This window comes from Gossypium hirsutum, chromosome A12 (assembly GCF_007990345.1).
Source record: "Gossypium hirsutum isolate 1008001.06 chromosome A12, Gossypium_hirsutum_v2.1, whole genome shotgun sequence".
Classification (NCBI taxonomy): domain Eukaryota; kingdom Viridiplantae; phylum Streptophyta; class Magnoliopsida; order Malvales; family Malvaceae; genus Gossypium; species Gossypium hirsutum.
The window spans coordinates 62,076,331-62,091,919 of record NC_053435.1 but is presented as its reverse complement, the minus strand read 5'-3'; the positions used below and the strand labels follow the sequence as shown (position 1 = coordinate 62,091,919).

General features: G+C 35.9%; 1 non-coding gene across 1 annotated transcript; it reads right to left on the bottom strand.

Annotated features, from left to right (window-relative positions):
- Nucleotides 1-1,545: 1,545 nt before the first annotated feature.
- LOC121212072 (small nucleolar RNA R71) lies at nucleotides 1,546-1,651 on the bottom strand. Its single transcript, XR_005907282.1, has one exon. It is a non-coding gene; the product is annotated as a small nucleolar RNA R71 (small nucleolar RNA).
- Between the last annotated feature and the right edge of the window lie 13,938 nt (nucleotides 1,652-15,589).

Below are 15,589 nucleotides of genomic sequence, written 5' to 3'. Positions count from 1 at the left end.
CTACTGGATTTTCTACGCTTCATCTATCAAATACAGACAAGATTCTCTGAACTCTACTCTTTATTTTTTATTTATGTTTATGCTTATATTCAATTTTATTGTGTTCATAAGATGATTCATAAGGAACTAATCCTCTTATGGGGGGTTAGCGAGTGGAGGTGTGATTAATTGATTACTAAGTGGGGTTCTCTTAATGAATCGGATATTGGGAGACAAAGAACTTAAACCCTAGGCTTGATGACCCTAAGAAGTTATTTAGGTGAGAATTAACCCAAAATTGGTACAGCCTATCTGTAAACACCTTAGCCCTAAACCGATCTGGACTGTGAGGTCGAGATATAAGTAGTTCATGTTGACACATTAGTCTAGTGGAAGATCAAGAGATCTTACTAGAGTAATGACTAGTTGATTGAGTAGAAATCTAAAATAGGAATTAGTTATGACCAACGAAAATAGTTAATCACCCATGCCTAGAATTGATTAAGTTTATAAATTAGTTTTCTGAAGTCCTTTTTATTTAGGGTTTTGTTTTTTTTATTTCCTTATTTATAAAAACCAAGAAAATCTTTCTTTTATGCTTTATCATAATATAATTTTTTTAAAATACTAATTAGATCTATTTTCTTTTAGGTTAGAATTAATTTAGTACTCGCCTCTCTTAGGTACGATCCTCAGAATACTCACTTATCCCACTGTAAAACTATATTACAACCTGATCAATATACTTGTGGACACCGCCTCTATTTCATATCTTTTAGTTGCAGTATTCACACTCTAGATGTTATTATGTCTGGAGGCAATCAAGTTGTTTGCACCGTTGGCGGGGAGGCAACGCATCTAAATTGATTTTAATTTTTGCATTTAGTAGAATAATTAGGAAATTAATAAATTATAGATACAAATTTTATCTTTTTTTTACTAACATCTTTTATTTTCTTTTTGGTTTTAGTATATGACTCGTAGTAGGGGAACACCTATAGAGCCAGCTATTGGTCTGGAAGACTAATTCGCCAAAATCATTGATAGCAACAACAACAACAACAACAGATGCAGAATCAACCACCTGCTATAGGTAATTTACCATGCGATAATCCACAATTTGACGAAATTAACAATAATAACCCACAGGACTTACCTCCACCACCCCTGTAGCTACTCGCAAACATACAAATGGCACGCAATGAAAGAAATCTAAGGGGCTATGCACTACCGAATCTAGAGATGGTTCAAACAAGCATCACAGGGCCAACCACCATGGCTAACAATTTTGAAATAAACCGGCCATGATCCAGATGATCCAGAATAATTTGCAGTTCTAGGGCACAATCACGGAAGACCTAAATCAGCATTTAAAGTGGTTTCTTCAGCTTTATGATACATTTAAATACAACAGGGTCACTAAATACACATCTTTGGTTGTTTCCTTCTCTTTAACTGATAACACCTTTTCTTTGTTTGATTCGCAGGTGCCAGGATCCATCACGACATGGGATAAACTTGCAGGAAAATTTCTACAAAAGTTCTTTCCCTTTAGAAAGATGGTTCAACTGAGGAGAGAGATCACAACATTCAAACAGTTAGAAGGAGAAAGCTTTCATGAAGCTTAGGAGCATTTTAAAACACTACTACACAGATGCCAACATTATGAATTACCTGAGTGGCTAAGACTGAAATGCTCTATAATGGGTTGGATGTGCACGTACATTTAGGACTAGATAGAGCCCTAATGAACAAAACATACAAAGATGCGTATGAATTGATAGAAAATATGGTGATGAATTCCTACCAGTGGCCAACCGAACACTATACATATGGACAGAAACCATTTACGGTAAAAGTTGTCTTGGAGAATGATAGATATCAACAAATTATTGACAAACTCAACCGATAAAGTCCTAATCTAGTGTATCATGTATATATGGAGGAGACAAACCTCTCTTCCATTACATTAATAATCCAACCGGGGATGTCAACTACGTTGGGAATAGGGGTGGAAACCTTTATTCAAACACTTAAAATCCCAATTGGAGAGATTACCCAAACCCAAGATGGGGCAGAAATCAAGGATAAGGTAATAGTACGCAACTAAATAAAAATACTAATTATCAACCTCTTTACTTATAGAAGCCTATGGAAATGGCCAACTCAAATAACCATATTGTATGTGGTCAACACTTGGATCAGATTGTGGGAGAGATGCAGTCGATGAGAACTAAAGTAAAACATGTGTAGTCTGAGTGCACAAATACCGTAAAAATAATGACTAAATTGGAAGATAAAATGAGCCAATTGATTATTATGATGGGAGATATGAAAAGGCAAATTGGCATGGGAATCTCGAGCAATAGAGAGAATAATCCTTTGAGAGAAGGAAAGAAGCATGTAAAAGCAATTGTGCTCCATTCGGGCAAAGTATTAAGTAACCTAGAAAACCCAAGACTAGAAAAAGTAACCAAGCCAATAGTTGAGCCAGAAGGTAAGCCAATAGGTGTATCTGCATTGATAAGGGTACCATTCTCTTCACAATTAGAATACAAATATAGATGGGATGAAGAAGAATTTGAACTTATTTAAATTTTTGAATGTTAACTTACCCTTAATAGATATAATTGAGAAAGTTCCTAAGTATTCCAAGTATTTAAAAGAATTTATGTCTAGGCGTAGGAAAATAGAAACAGGAGAGCAAGTTAGCATAAAGGCCTCATGTAGTGCGATTATTTCTAAATAAAAACTCCCAAAACTAAAAGACCTAGGGAGTTTCACAATGCCCATAGAAATAGGGAACATCCATTTCAACAAGGCTCTATGTGATTTAGGAGCCAGTATTAATTTAATGCCCTTACCTATTTCTGAAAAAATCGAGTTAGGGGAGCTTAAAAATGCCTAGATTACACTACAGTTAGCTGACAAGTCCTCACTACAACTGAAGGGGGTGCTTGAAGATGTGTTGGTTAAAATGAGGAGCTGTATCATCCCAACTGTTTTTATAATTTTAGATTTTAAGGAAGACTGTGAAATACCCATTCTATTAGGTGGGCCATTTTTAGCAACACCTAGGTCCACCATTGACCTAGAAAATAATGAGTTAAAAATGAGGATCAATGGTGAGACAAAAATCTTTAAATTTAGTCATCGGCACAATGAGGAAAACATGGGAAAATTAGGGAGAGAATGCTTTGGAATATATGTAAAAATCCCTAACTACCCTAAACAAGGGAAAGTGTTCTTTGTGATAAGTGCAGGTCGAAAAAGTAAGTTCAGAGAGTGGGATAAGCAAAGGAAGGTGGAGTGGTATGACAGACGTTGGACCAATTCTGGTAGAACCACAACTAAAGGAGGGTCCACGTATACATTAATCGAGCTAATGAATGAATCTGACAACAAGACTTAACATTCTTAATTGAATTTCAACTTTATATATATTATTGTATTTTTAACTAATCGGTGGTTTATATCTTAATTTTTATTAATTTTTTGTTAAAATAGAAATCGAGACACTTAGAAAATGGGAAATTTAGGCTAAAACAATGCCAGTGTTGCAACATGGCACCTCTGTGTTGCAACATTGTGTCCAAAATCAAAAGAATCAAGAAAATCATCTTGATGTTGTGACACAAAGGACAATTTACCTAGGATTCCAAAATTTTAGAGTGCGTCACAATATCGAACCCTGATGTCACAACATCAGCATCCTACTAAAGTCGCAACACATAACCCTTGTGTCGCAATATCGCTACATTTTTTTGTAGGGTAAACCCAACCCGATTGCGCAACCCGTCACTTTTAACTTAATTTTACTCTATTTTTAACCTTAAAAAATACCTTTTTTAAAAGTAAAACCCCTTTTAACTTAAACCTAAAATCCCTTTAACTTTTAAACTCTTTCAAATCATTTCAAAATTCTCCAGAACCTAACCTTCCCTTCTTTTTCCCTTCTCTTTTGTTTTGCTGTAATCTTTTCTTCTTTATTTTGGTGTAAGTTATACATCAAGCATTCATACGAAAGGTTACAACAACATCTTTAAAGGAAGAAAACGAGACTTCAAAGACAATATTAAGAGTTCTAAACCTCAAATTTTACTATTCCACTAACAATTTTGAATCCTTTAAAATTTTGAAACCAAAATGCTAAAAAGTATTTCCTTGAGCTTTAAGGCAATTACTTTATTCAGGAAAGAGGATTCGAACCATTGATGGTTCTTTCCAATGAAATTTGGCCTGTAGTACGGTATCATAGATGGTAGCGTTTCTACACTATCCCAAAAGAAAATGTTATCTTTCCTCTTGTGAGAATTTTATGCTACTTTTAGGGATAAGAAAACTCGAAGACCACATGGTGTCATGTGAAAAATAATGATCGTGAGAGGTAAGGATATGTCATTCTCCCTAAAAAAAGATTTGTAAATATTACGATACTCCATTTTATGACTTTGATTATTTAGAAAACACTTATCTAACGAGATTTCAAAATGTCGATATGGAAAGCATCGTTAAATACTTAATTGAAAATCAAGATGAATGGAACCTCCGGCCAGATACTAGAGTACTGACCAATTTCAATCAAGCCATAATGTTTCCAATAGCTAAAGTGTGGATGTAATTTATTTTCACTAGATTTACACCTACTCCTAATGTTTCTAATGTCAATACATTTCGAGCTATTTTGTTATATGGCATTTTATAGAAGAAACATATATGCATAGGGCAATGGATCCATCAAAGTACGAAGTGTTGCATTAGTGGCCAGAAGATTAGGGTTTTCTTTCCCCATATCATGATGACACTTTGTAAGAGTGTAGAGGTTCCAATGGAAGAGAATGAGTAGTTCATTTTCCCAACAAAAAGCTTAATAGGCGATTTTATGTACATTATATACGTAGAACTCAACCGAAAGAAAATTATAGATTGGAACCAAAGGATAAAAGAAAATATGGATGTCCCAACGTTGTTCAAAAGAAAAGTAAAATTAACATCTAGTCAAGAAAGAAGCGAGAGCAGTAGTGCAAAAATTGACGGAATGATAAGATGGATGCAAGAAATAGACCTTATTCTTCAAGAATTTATGAAGTTAAACAACATGAGAATACCTAATTATCTGCTTGATATGTTTGAAAGACACATCCAGAGCATGAAGAAGAGGAGTATGAGAGTCAGGAGTAGGAAGAAAGCGAGGATGAGGAAGGAGAAATGGAATGAGGAGATGGACTTTGATGAGGAGGACAACTAAATTTTTAATTTTTATTTTGAGATTGTATTAAATTTTGGGATAATTTTTATTTTATCATTTTAGGAGTAGGATTAATCGTAAACTTTTATATTTTTTTCTGCTTTAACTTTTCTGTATAGGAACCCTGCATGATAGAAGCATCGAATTTTCGAGCTAACAACGAAAAAGGAAGGAAGAGTCCACCAGTAGATTAAAGTAATGTTAAGATTAGCTTCTTTCCTTATCTTTTTAGGGCTACATATGGAGGACAAAGTGTGGAGGGGTAACATAGGAAATTTGTTTTTGTGCTTGTCTTTTAATTTTAACTATCAAATGTGTGCTTGAGCGAGTAGAAATATAAGTCGTTGGTTACAAGCATGTATATAGGTTGATTGTATTTACTATAAATTTGACATGATAGTGAATGATTTTAATTCTTTTATTACAAGACTACTAAGTTCTATATATTACACTGTAAATAGATAGTAAGTAATTGAATATACTAAATGATACAGAGAATACAGGGAAACGAGAATGCTAGTATCTATGATAGATAGTCGAATTCGTGATTATTTGATCGACTAAATTTGTGAATATTGATATACCTAAGGATGACTTAAGGCATTGTTTGGTGTACACCTAGATCAGAATTGTTTGGTGTACACCTAGATCCAAAAAGCTAACCCTTTTTATTCATCCTTAGTACCTATTAAGAGCCAAAAAACACTTCGTGATGAACCTTCATACAAAACCCGAGTCAAAAATGTTAATTTGTACTTACCCTTTTTGCTTTGGTCCTAAATTAAATGACAATAAACGTATGGCAGATTTTGTAGAAACAGAGTGAAATAGGAAGAATCAGTGTGATATAGTGATTATAGGTGTCACGCGTGAATATGATGTGCAAATTATGCAACTATAGATGTTGAATCAAGTATTCTTTGTCTAAATTATCTCAATTGAGTAGAAAAGATAAATGAATTGAATGATATTTTGAGAAATAACAATACAATACACTAAAAATGACAGTAATAAAATGTACTATCATAGGTTACAATTACAACAGATCAAATAAAAGCACTAAGGATTCTAGCAAGATTGGAATATTGATTGTAAAGGCTGGAGTTACTAATGAATTAGTTATAACCAAAGAATAATGCCATGGCAAAAATATGGTAACCTACTGCTCGATTGGGTACTAACGTGGTTTACCTCTGTCGAAAGCAAGACTTAAAGCTACTTACTCCTAAGACATTATACATTTATAGGCTAAGAATTAGCAACCATGGCTGAAGCACAATCCTCTAAATCGTATAAGGAAAAGCTTTATGTCTAGAGTTTACACGAGCATTTCACTCAATGCTCTTGTATTACCCAATTTTGGTCCAAGCAACCTAACTCTATCAATATTAAGCTACTTTCAGACTTATGAAGAATTTATCAATACTCTAATAAACATATAAACAAAAACAAATATTGGGTAAGGAAGTAAACTAAACCATATTCATCCATAAACATTCATTAGAGTTAAAGCATCATCAAATGTAATACCTAGCTATGCTAAATTTGCTCATGACTGGGCTACACAATTTTAAGTATTTTAATATCATCAACATTCCAAACTAAAAGTTTAAATCAGTCAATTTGGAACAAATTACAAAGGAAGAATTCTGGGTTTAGAACACGAATTCCCCCAACTTGGTGTTTGGTGTGCGTCTTCACCCAAGCTCTCAATTGTGCAAATTACCCTCCTTGTCACAAAGAAACCTCTGTCAAAGCTCCGTGTTTGCAATCAGTCCTACCTTCCACTCTCTTTTTGGCAAACCTCTCTCATTTTTCTTTTATACTTAGGTCCTCTTCTAGGGTAAAAGCTGTCATCCAATCGTTGCTTTTTCCCTAATTTTGATGTGGACATTTTCAATTACATGTGCTTGTGAGGGGGCCAAGTACTGAATGCTCTAATTGATGAGTAGGTATTTATCATTTTCTTCCTCAGTATTGCTATGGCAATCTTCATAATGCCTTGACAAATCTCCATTTTTTGCTATCTTTCTTCCTCAAACCTGTCATTCAACCACCATAAAGCCTTTCCGTTAACAATTAAAAATATACATGCACTAAAGTAATCACCATCCCAATTCTTTACATGAATTACTCAATTAACTAAAAATAATCATGCAATTACCTAAAATGAAATTAATTTTACTTAAGTACAAGCAGTTAACTAAGTCTAAAAGTATGAATTATAACTCTTTTAAAGAGTTATCACACCCCAAAGCTAAATCATTACTTGCCCTCAAGCAAATATGCATGAATGCATGAATGCAAAAATTGCCATTCCACATAACCACCTTGTATTGCCAGTCCATTTAGAGAATAATTTATACATTAGTTATCAGCAATCTTCTATGTTTAAAAACTTGTTCAAGTTTCAAAGGTTTGCTTAGCAAAGGTAGTGCAGTGAATCTCACCCTAAAAACAAAATTCCTAATTGTTGATGTGTGCATTTTGGCTATAGCTAGTATGTCCTAATTTACTTAGCTCGTCATTTATCTAAACTCAATTTTTTTCCTTTTTTAAAGCACTAACAGGGACTCATCTCATCAGACAATTCTTTGACTCAACAATCATAATAGAGCATACATTCAATTACTAAGTACTCAATCATGACACAATTTAAATGGAATTCACTCATGAAGCTAACGCTTTTAACTTAAAAGATGGATGGAGCAAACAACTACCTCCTTAGCTACTCATCATGTTACTACAGTGGAGTGCCCCTAATTGTCATTTTTCTTTATTACAAACTCTTGCCTAAGCTCGCTTTTCTACTCAACAGCATGATGGAGCAAACAAAGTGTTGCTGACCTATTTGGCAATTCTAAGCATTAGATTGTCCACTAGTAATTCTTTAAGTAATGCTTTGGCAATTTTACTGAGTTTAACTTCAAGAATCCTTAAATTCATTAAAAGAAACTCGCTATAGTCCAATTTTAATTTAGGTTAAGATACCTCGTTTTTAGGATTTGATTCTCAAGCAACCTAACCTAAACTAAATTCACTATAATAGCCCGGTTTAGACCCTAGTAGGAACAGTGGTTTTGGGACCACAAATCTGAGGTCTTAAAATTATTTTAATATTATTTTTGGTGTTTACAGTATGTGAATTTATGTGCTTGAAAATTTCGTGAGATAATTTTATCGTTTAATAGCTCAAATTGAGAAAAAGGACTAAATCGCGTATAACGCAAAAATTGCATTCTATATGATAAAGTGTCAATTTGTCATGGCTTATTAAATGGGAGGTCCTTATGTTGAAAATACACCATTGATAGTGGAATTTGACATAAATGGCCTTGAATTATGTGATTTTTAAAGTTTTAATTAAAGGTTAAAAGGGTAAATTGATTAATTAAGGTTAATAAAATAAAACAAAACAAATTGGTGTCCATATTTTCCCATTTCTTCAACTGAATATTAGAAAGAAAGATAGGGTTTGAAACTTTAGTAATTTCAACACTTTGGAAGCTTTATTAAGGTATGATTTTTGATTGATTTTTGATGATTTCTACGTTTTTGTGATCATTTCTTTGAGTTCTAGTTAGCCCATGCTTCAATTTTTGAAAGTGTTGATGATTTTCAAAGTTTCCATTGATGAATGCTTGAGCTTTATGATGTTTGATGATGAAAAATGAAAGCTTGGTGCTTGAGATACATGTTTTATAAAGTGATTTTTGACAAAAATGAAAATTAGGGATTTATTTGAGAAAAGTGTAAATTGAAGGGTTAAATTATGAAATATGTGAAAGTTTTGGGCTGCTAGGGTCCCTAGGAAATTCGGCTAGGCTTGGGTGAAATTAAATTTTGTGTAAATTGTGTTTTTGTGAAATAGGGACTAAATTGAATAAATGTGTAACTTTAGGGGCTAAAATGAAAAAAATGCCAAAATATGTGTTTGTGGATTAAATTGAATGAATCGGTGATTAAATGGGTTCATTTTGAGTACATATAGATCAAGAAAGAAAGAATTCAAATTTAGATCGAGGAAAATCGAAGGTTATTGAGTAATTGATCCGATTCGTCCATTCTGAGTACGAGGTAAGTTCGTACGTGATAAAATTTGTTACAATTATGTTTTTAATGCTTTGATAATCCATAAATTGTATATTTGTGACTATGACTGTGTACAACGACAAGTCTACTATGTTTGGTAGTTAGTTTGTGTTTCGAGATAGCTTCGGCTATATATAACACTTAGTGTGTGAATTGAAATAGCTTCAGTTTATGTGGCACTAAGTGTGCGATGCCAAGATAGCTTCAGTTTTTGATAAAGAATTAATAAATGTATGTGAATAGGTTGTGTTATTTGATAATGTCTCGTAACCCTATTCTGGTGTTAGATAGGGGTTAGGGGTGTTACATTTTATTGGTATCAGAGCTACGATTTAGTCGATTCTTAGACTAACGTAGAGTGTGAGAGTCTAGCTATACATGCTACATATATAAATTGTGATAGTGTTATGATTCCTGACAGTTAAAATGTGTTTTTTCGTATAGCAAATGGATCCCGATCGAGTTGTAGCTGATGATGTGGAAAGTAATGCACCCGCTCTCGCTCAAGGGGCAGCGACGGCCGATTAAAGGCCTATGTTATGTAGCCAAGGCGGAGAGGCTAAGCAAGCCTTCTTCCAAATGATGAGTGAGTGGTTCACAGAATTTGTTCGAGCGAATTCAGCTACTGGACAGCCTCCTCCCCCACTTGTTCCTTAACAAATTCCAGTTGTGCCACAAGTGATTGATCAGATTAGATTGAGTAAGCCTCCAGTGGATAAGATACATAAACATGGGGCTGAAGAGTTTTTTGCTACAGTTGAAGATGATGCCGATAGAGATGAATTTTGGCTTGAAAATACAATCCGAGTATTCGAGGAATTGTCTTGTACTCTAAAAGATTGTATCAAATGTGTGGTATATTTGCTTAGGGATAATGCATATCATAGGTGGAAAACATTAACATCTGTGGTTCCTAGAGCACGAGTCACCTGTGAACTTTTCCAAACAGAATTCTGAAAGAAATACATAAGTCAACGATTTCTCAATCAAAAACATAAAGAGTTTCTAGAGTTGAAACAGGGTCAAATGACTGTGACAGAATATGAAAAAGAATTTGTACGTTTAAGGAAGTATGCTCGGGAATATGTTTCCATTGAAGAGATCATGTGTAAACGATTCATTGATGGATTGAACAGAGATATAAAGCTATTAATTGGAATTCTAGGAATCAAGGAATTCATTGTTTTAGTTGAAAGGGCTTGTAAAGCCGAGGATGTGACAGCCCTAATGTGACCCTAGTCGGAAAGTGGTTTCGGGACCACAACACCGAGTCGTAAAAAAATAATTAATTGCTATATTCTGTGCTTATTATGTGTGAACATGAGTATGTGGAAGTTTCATTCCCTAATTTTACCAATTGCATGAGAAAATTGTTAATAGGGATCGATTTGAGACATGGAGAAAATATGATAGTCCAATTTAAAATGGTCTATTAGTGCATGTACCAAAAAGAGTGGACTTGCATGTCAAATAGACCATTTTTGAATGTGAATGGCCGGCCAACACAAGCATGCATTATGGTGTTCCCTTGTCTCCATTTTTTTATATTTGGTGGGAATTATGTATAATAAATTTATATTAGTAAGTGGTGATAAAAACAAAGTTCCTTCATCTTTTCTATCATCTTGCTTAAACCATAAGGAAAAGAAAAGAAAAAAAAATGGAAGCTAGGACATTCGGCCAAGTGAGTTTGTAGATTAAGGTATGATATCATGTGGTTCTTTTGGCATTTTTTTTGTGAAGTTGAGTTGTTTTGATGCTCATAACATGACCCATGTGTTGATTTTTGAGTTGTGTTGCAAGAAACCTTTGGTTATGTTCTTATATGCCAAAGTGATGATGTTTTGTAGTATGTGATTTGAAATGGTTATAGATGAATATGAACTAAGAAACATGTATTATTGAGTAAGTAGAAGATAGAAAGGGGTTTAAATGGGAGGTTCAATTGATTTATTTTGTCCTTGTATGAAAAGTGGTTCTTGGTTATGGCCGAATGAGTCATCCTAGATTAGTTGAAAAGAATGTTCATGTTATGAGGTAATTTGAATAATTGACCGAAACATGAAAGGAATAATGAAAGTTGTATTAAGTTTAATGTGCATACTTTAGTCTAAGTATTGAGGAGTATTCGGCTAAGATAGTTGAATGTGGGTGTTGCCGATTTTTAAATGTAGATTATGGGAGTGGCTATAATGGGCATTAAGATGTGGAACTTAAGAGATGTAGTTATATGTGGACTTACATGATGTTACAAATAGATGTGAAAATATGCTAGATTAGGGAAACTTGATTAAGTGTTCATGAGATGAATTAGGTGTTTAAATGATGTTATAGTTGACATTGTACATGTATACATGCATTTCGGCCATGGTTTTTGTTTGAATTTGAGATTTGCAATGTGATTTTCCTAAATTGTCTATGAATTTTTGGTTGTTGATTTCATGGTAATGGTATATTGAATCCATGAAAATTTAGTAAGGTTGCATTCGGCAACTTGCTTGAAATTAAAAATTGATGTCTAAGCTTAGGTGATTTCGATGATGATATATGTGTATATACATAAGTATATTTAGTTGATTCGGCTTTGGTAGTTGCATGAGGTTATTAGCCGAATATACTAACATACATATACATGTGAAATTGGATTGTAAATGTTTAGCAAGGTGGTTAAACTAGTTAAATTATTGATTTAGCTCAAGGAGCTAAAGGAGGTGAATCGAGCAAAGGCAAAGAAAAGGTTATCGAGTAGCCGAGTTGGAACCGTCTTACCCAACACGAGGTAAGTCATTAAGCATGTAGTTGGTATTATTTCAAATGGTCATAATGTGTATGTATTGATGCTGAATGGAATGAATAAATATACATATATATATATGCATGTATGTATGTGATGATGAAATTGTTGAATGAAAGAAAAGAGGTAAGATGTACCGAGTTGTTGATCTCGGCACTAAACGTGCGGGATAACCATTTATGACCATGAGATTGGCGCTAAGTGCGCGGGATTAAATTGTACAGCACTAAGTGTGCGATTCGACTATGTTGCACTAAGTGTGCGAAATGAATATGATGCACTAAGCGTGCGAATTGACCATGCGGCACTAAGTGTGCGAGTCTGACTATGTAGCACTAAGTGTGCGATTTGATTACGTGGCACTAAGTGTGCGAGTTGAATATATAGCACTGAGTGTGCGGGCTCAATATACATTCGTGAATCATTATGGACACTATGTGTGCGACACTATTGAGTCGATCGCGGACAGCGGATCGGGTAAGTGTCTTGAGTACATGGCTAATATGTGCTATGCTTATACTTGGTGTTGAGCTCGGTAAGTTGAACCTATGTGACAACTATACTTGAAGTCACGTACATAAAAATTTATCGTAGGATGGGTGAAAGGCCGTTTTGTTGTTTGATTGTAACGAAAATAAATTGATTTATGAAAATGCTTCAATGTCCTATTGATGAGTATATGGATTGTGAATGCATGAATTGATATGAAATTGAATCGATAGGTTGGAGGAACTATGGCATGGTTCGGTATGGATGGAGTAAATTGTCTCATTCCATTTTGTTTCCTCTTGTGATAATGTTATTGATATATAGTAGTGCATTGCTTATGACTTACTGAGTTATAAACTCACCCGGTGTTTCCTTGTCACCCATTATAGGTTGCTTGGACTCATCTACTTTTGCGGGGTCGGGCCGTCATCGAAGTCATCACACCGGATAGCAAGTTTTGGTACTTTCTTCTTAGTGTGCTTAGAAGATCATTTTGGCATGTATAAGCTAGTACGTTGTGTTTGAATTATGGCATGTAAACTTTAAGCCATGCGAAAATGGCACGAATGTTCGATTGAGTTGGATCAAGGGTAGGCATGAAATGGACCTAGTTACTTTCGTAACAGATGCTGGCAGCAGCAGTGTCATGAGATTGAAAAATCACTAAAAATAGTAGGAGTGGAATTTATTGATGAATAAATTATGTAATCGAAGCTCGATGAGTCTGCTTTCATGAGGAAGTAACGAAAAGATCATATGGGCAGTATATTAAGAGATAATCAGATTTTTGTGGGACAGGGCCAGAACGGTTTCTGGATTCCCTGCTCCGACTTTGGAAATTCATTATAAATTAACAAAAGATAATTAGGGGTCGTACCATATATGTACAGATTCCTCTCTGAGTCTAGTTTTCATAGAAACAAACGGCATCAGTATTGAATCCCCGTGCAGGGAGATATCCAAGTCGTAATGGGCAAAGGTCAGTGTAGTCGACCCCTGCAACTTGGGGGACTTTGACTAATAAACTGTACTAATTGGCCCAACCAAAAATTCTAGAAAAAAATACATAGATGGGCACATGAGTCTAGTTTCTGGGAAAAATTACGAAACTGATTTTCGAGTTACGAAACTCAAGATATGATTTTTAAAACGACTAGTACACAGATTGGGCAGTGTCTGGAAAATAAATTTTGTAAGGGGTTAAAGCCAGTTAACACCTCGTGTTCGACTCCGGTGTCGGTTTCGGGTTCGGGGTGTTACATTTTATTGGTATCAGAGCTATGGTTTAGTCGGTTCTAGGACTGCCATAGCACGTATGAGTCTAGCTATACGTGCCATAATGTTAATGTTTAAAAGGGTGATGACTTCTGACGGTTGAAATGTTTTTGTCTTGATTAGTAAATGGATCCCGGTGAAGAAAGAACCCTAGCGGATGACGTTGAGAGCGTAGCGGCTGCTCCTGCACAAGGGACGCCGCCTGTTGAACCTCAGTCATCTGCGAATAATCAAGGTGAGGGGGCTAAACAAGCCTTCTTTAGCATGATGAATGAGTGGGTCGCGCAATATGCCCGAGCCAACCCGGCTGTCCAACAATTCCCAAATTTGAATAATCCACCCCAAGAGCCTGTAAGGCCATCAGTCGCTGATCCTGTGAGGCTGAGTAAGCCACCTGTAGACTTGATTAGGAAGCGTGGGGCCGAGGAGTTCAAGGCCATAGTAACTGATGATGCCGAAAGGGCCGAGTTCTGGCTTGATAACACCATTCGGGTGTTCGATGAATTGTCATGCACACCCGATGAATGTCTAAAATGTGCTGTATCTTTGTTGCGAGACTCAGCCTACTATTGGTGGAGGACCTTGATTTCCATAGTCCCGAACGAGCGAGTAACTTGGGACTTCTTTCAAACGGAATTCCGGAAGAAATTTATTAGCCAACGGTTCATTGACCAGAAGCGTAAGGAGTTCTTGGAACTCAAGCAAGGCCGTATGACTGTATCTGAATACGAACATGAATTCGTAAGACTTAGTAGGTATGCCCGGGAGTGTGTAGCTGATGAGGTTGCTATGTGCAAAAGATTCGAGGAAGGATTGAATGAAGATTTAAAGCTACTAATGGGTATTTTGGAAATAAAGGAATTCGTAACACTAGTCGAACGAGCCTGCAAGGCGGAGGAACTTGGAAAGGAGAAGAGGAAGGCTGAATTTGAAGCTAGAGATTATCGTAAAAGATCGACGGGTAAAGCTCCGTTCTCAGCTGTAAAGAAGTTCAGGGAGGACATTAATAAGTCGAGGGCGACTGCAGGAATTTCCATCAGGGTAAGACCATCGATGGGCTCCCGAGCTACTTCGGTAGCTAGTGTGGGCAATAATCGTCACGAGAAACCTGAATGTCCCCAATGTGGAAGACGACACCTAGGTGAATGTTGGGGCAAGTCTACTAGCAGGGCCTGTTACGGGTGCGGTTCGAAGGACCATCTCATTAGAGATTGCACGGAGCTGGATGAGAAGAATAAGATTCAAGGTGCAAGACCTAGTGGAGTGACATCTAGAGGTAGACCACCGAGAATTTTTGGAGGCAGGGGTGGTAGTCAGAGGGGGGCTTCTGATACGGCCGATCACGCCGAGAACCGTGCTCCTGCTAGAGCATATGCCATTCGCGCACGAGAGGAGGCATCCTCCCCCGACGTCATCACTGGTACCTTCACTCTCTTTGATACTAATGTGATTGCATTGATTGACCCTGGTTCTACTCATTCATATGTATGCGAAACCTTAGCAACCAGTAAGACTCTACCTGTTGAGTCTACTGAGCTCGTAATTCGAGTATCAAACCCTTTGGGCCAATGCGTACTTGTTGATAAAGTGTGTAAGAGATGCCCTCTAATAATCCGAGAATCTTGTTTTCCGGCCGATTTGATGCTTTTGCCGTTCGACGAGTTTGATCTTATTCTTGGTTTGGATTGGTTAACCGCGCATGATGCGGTTGT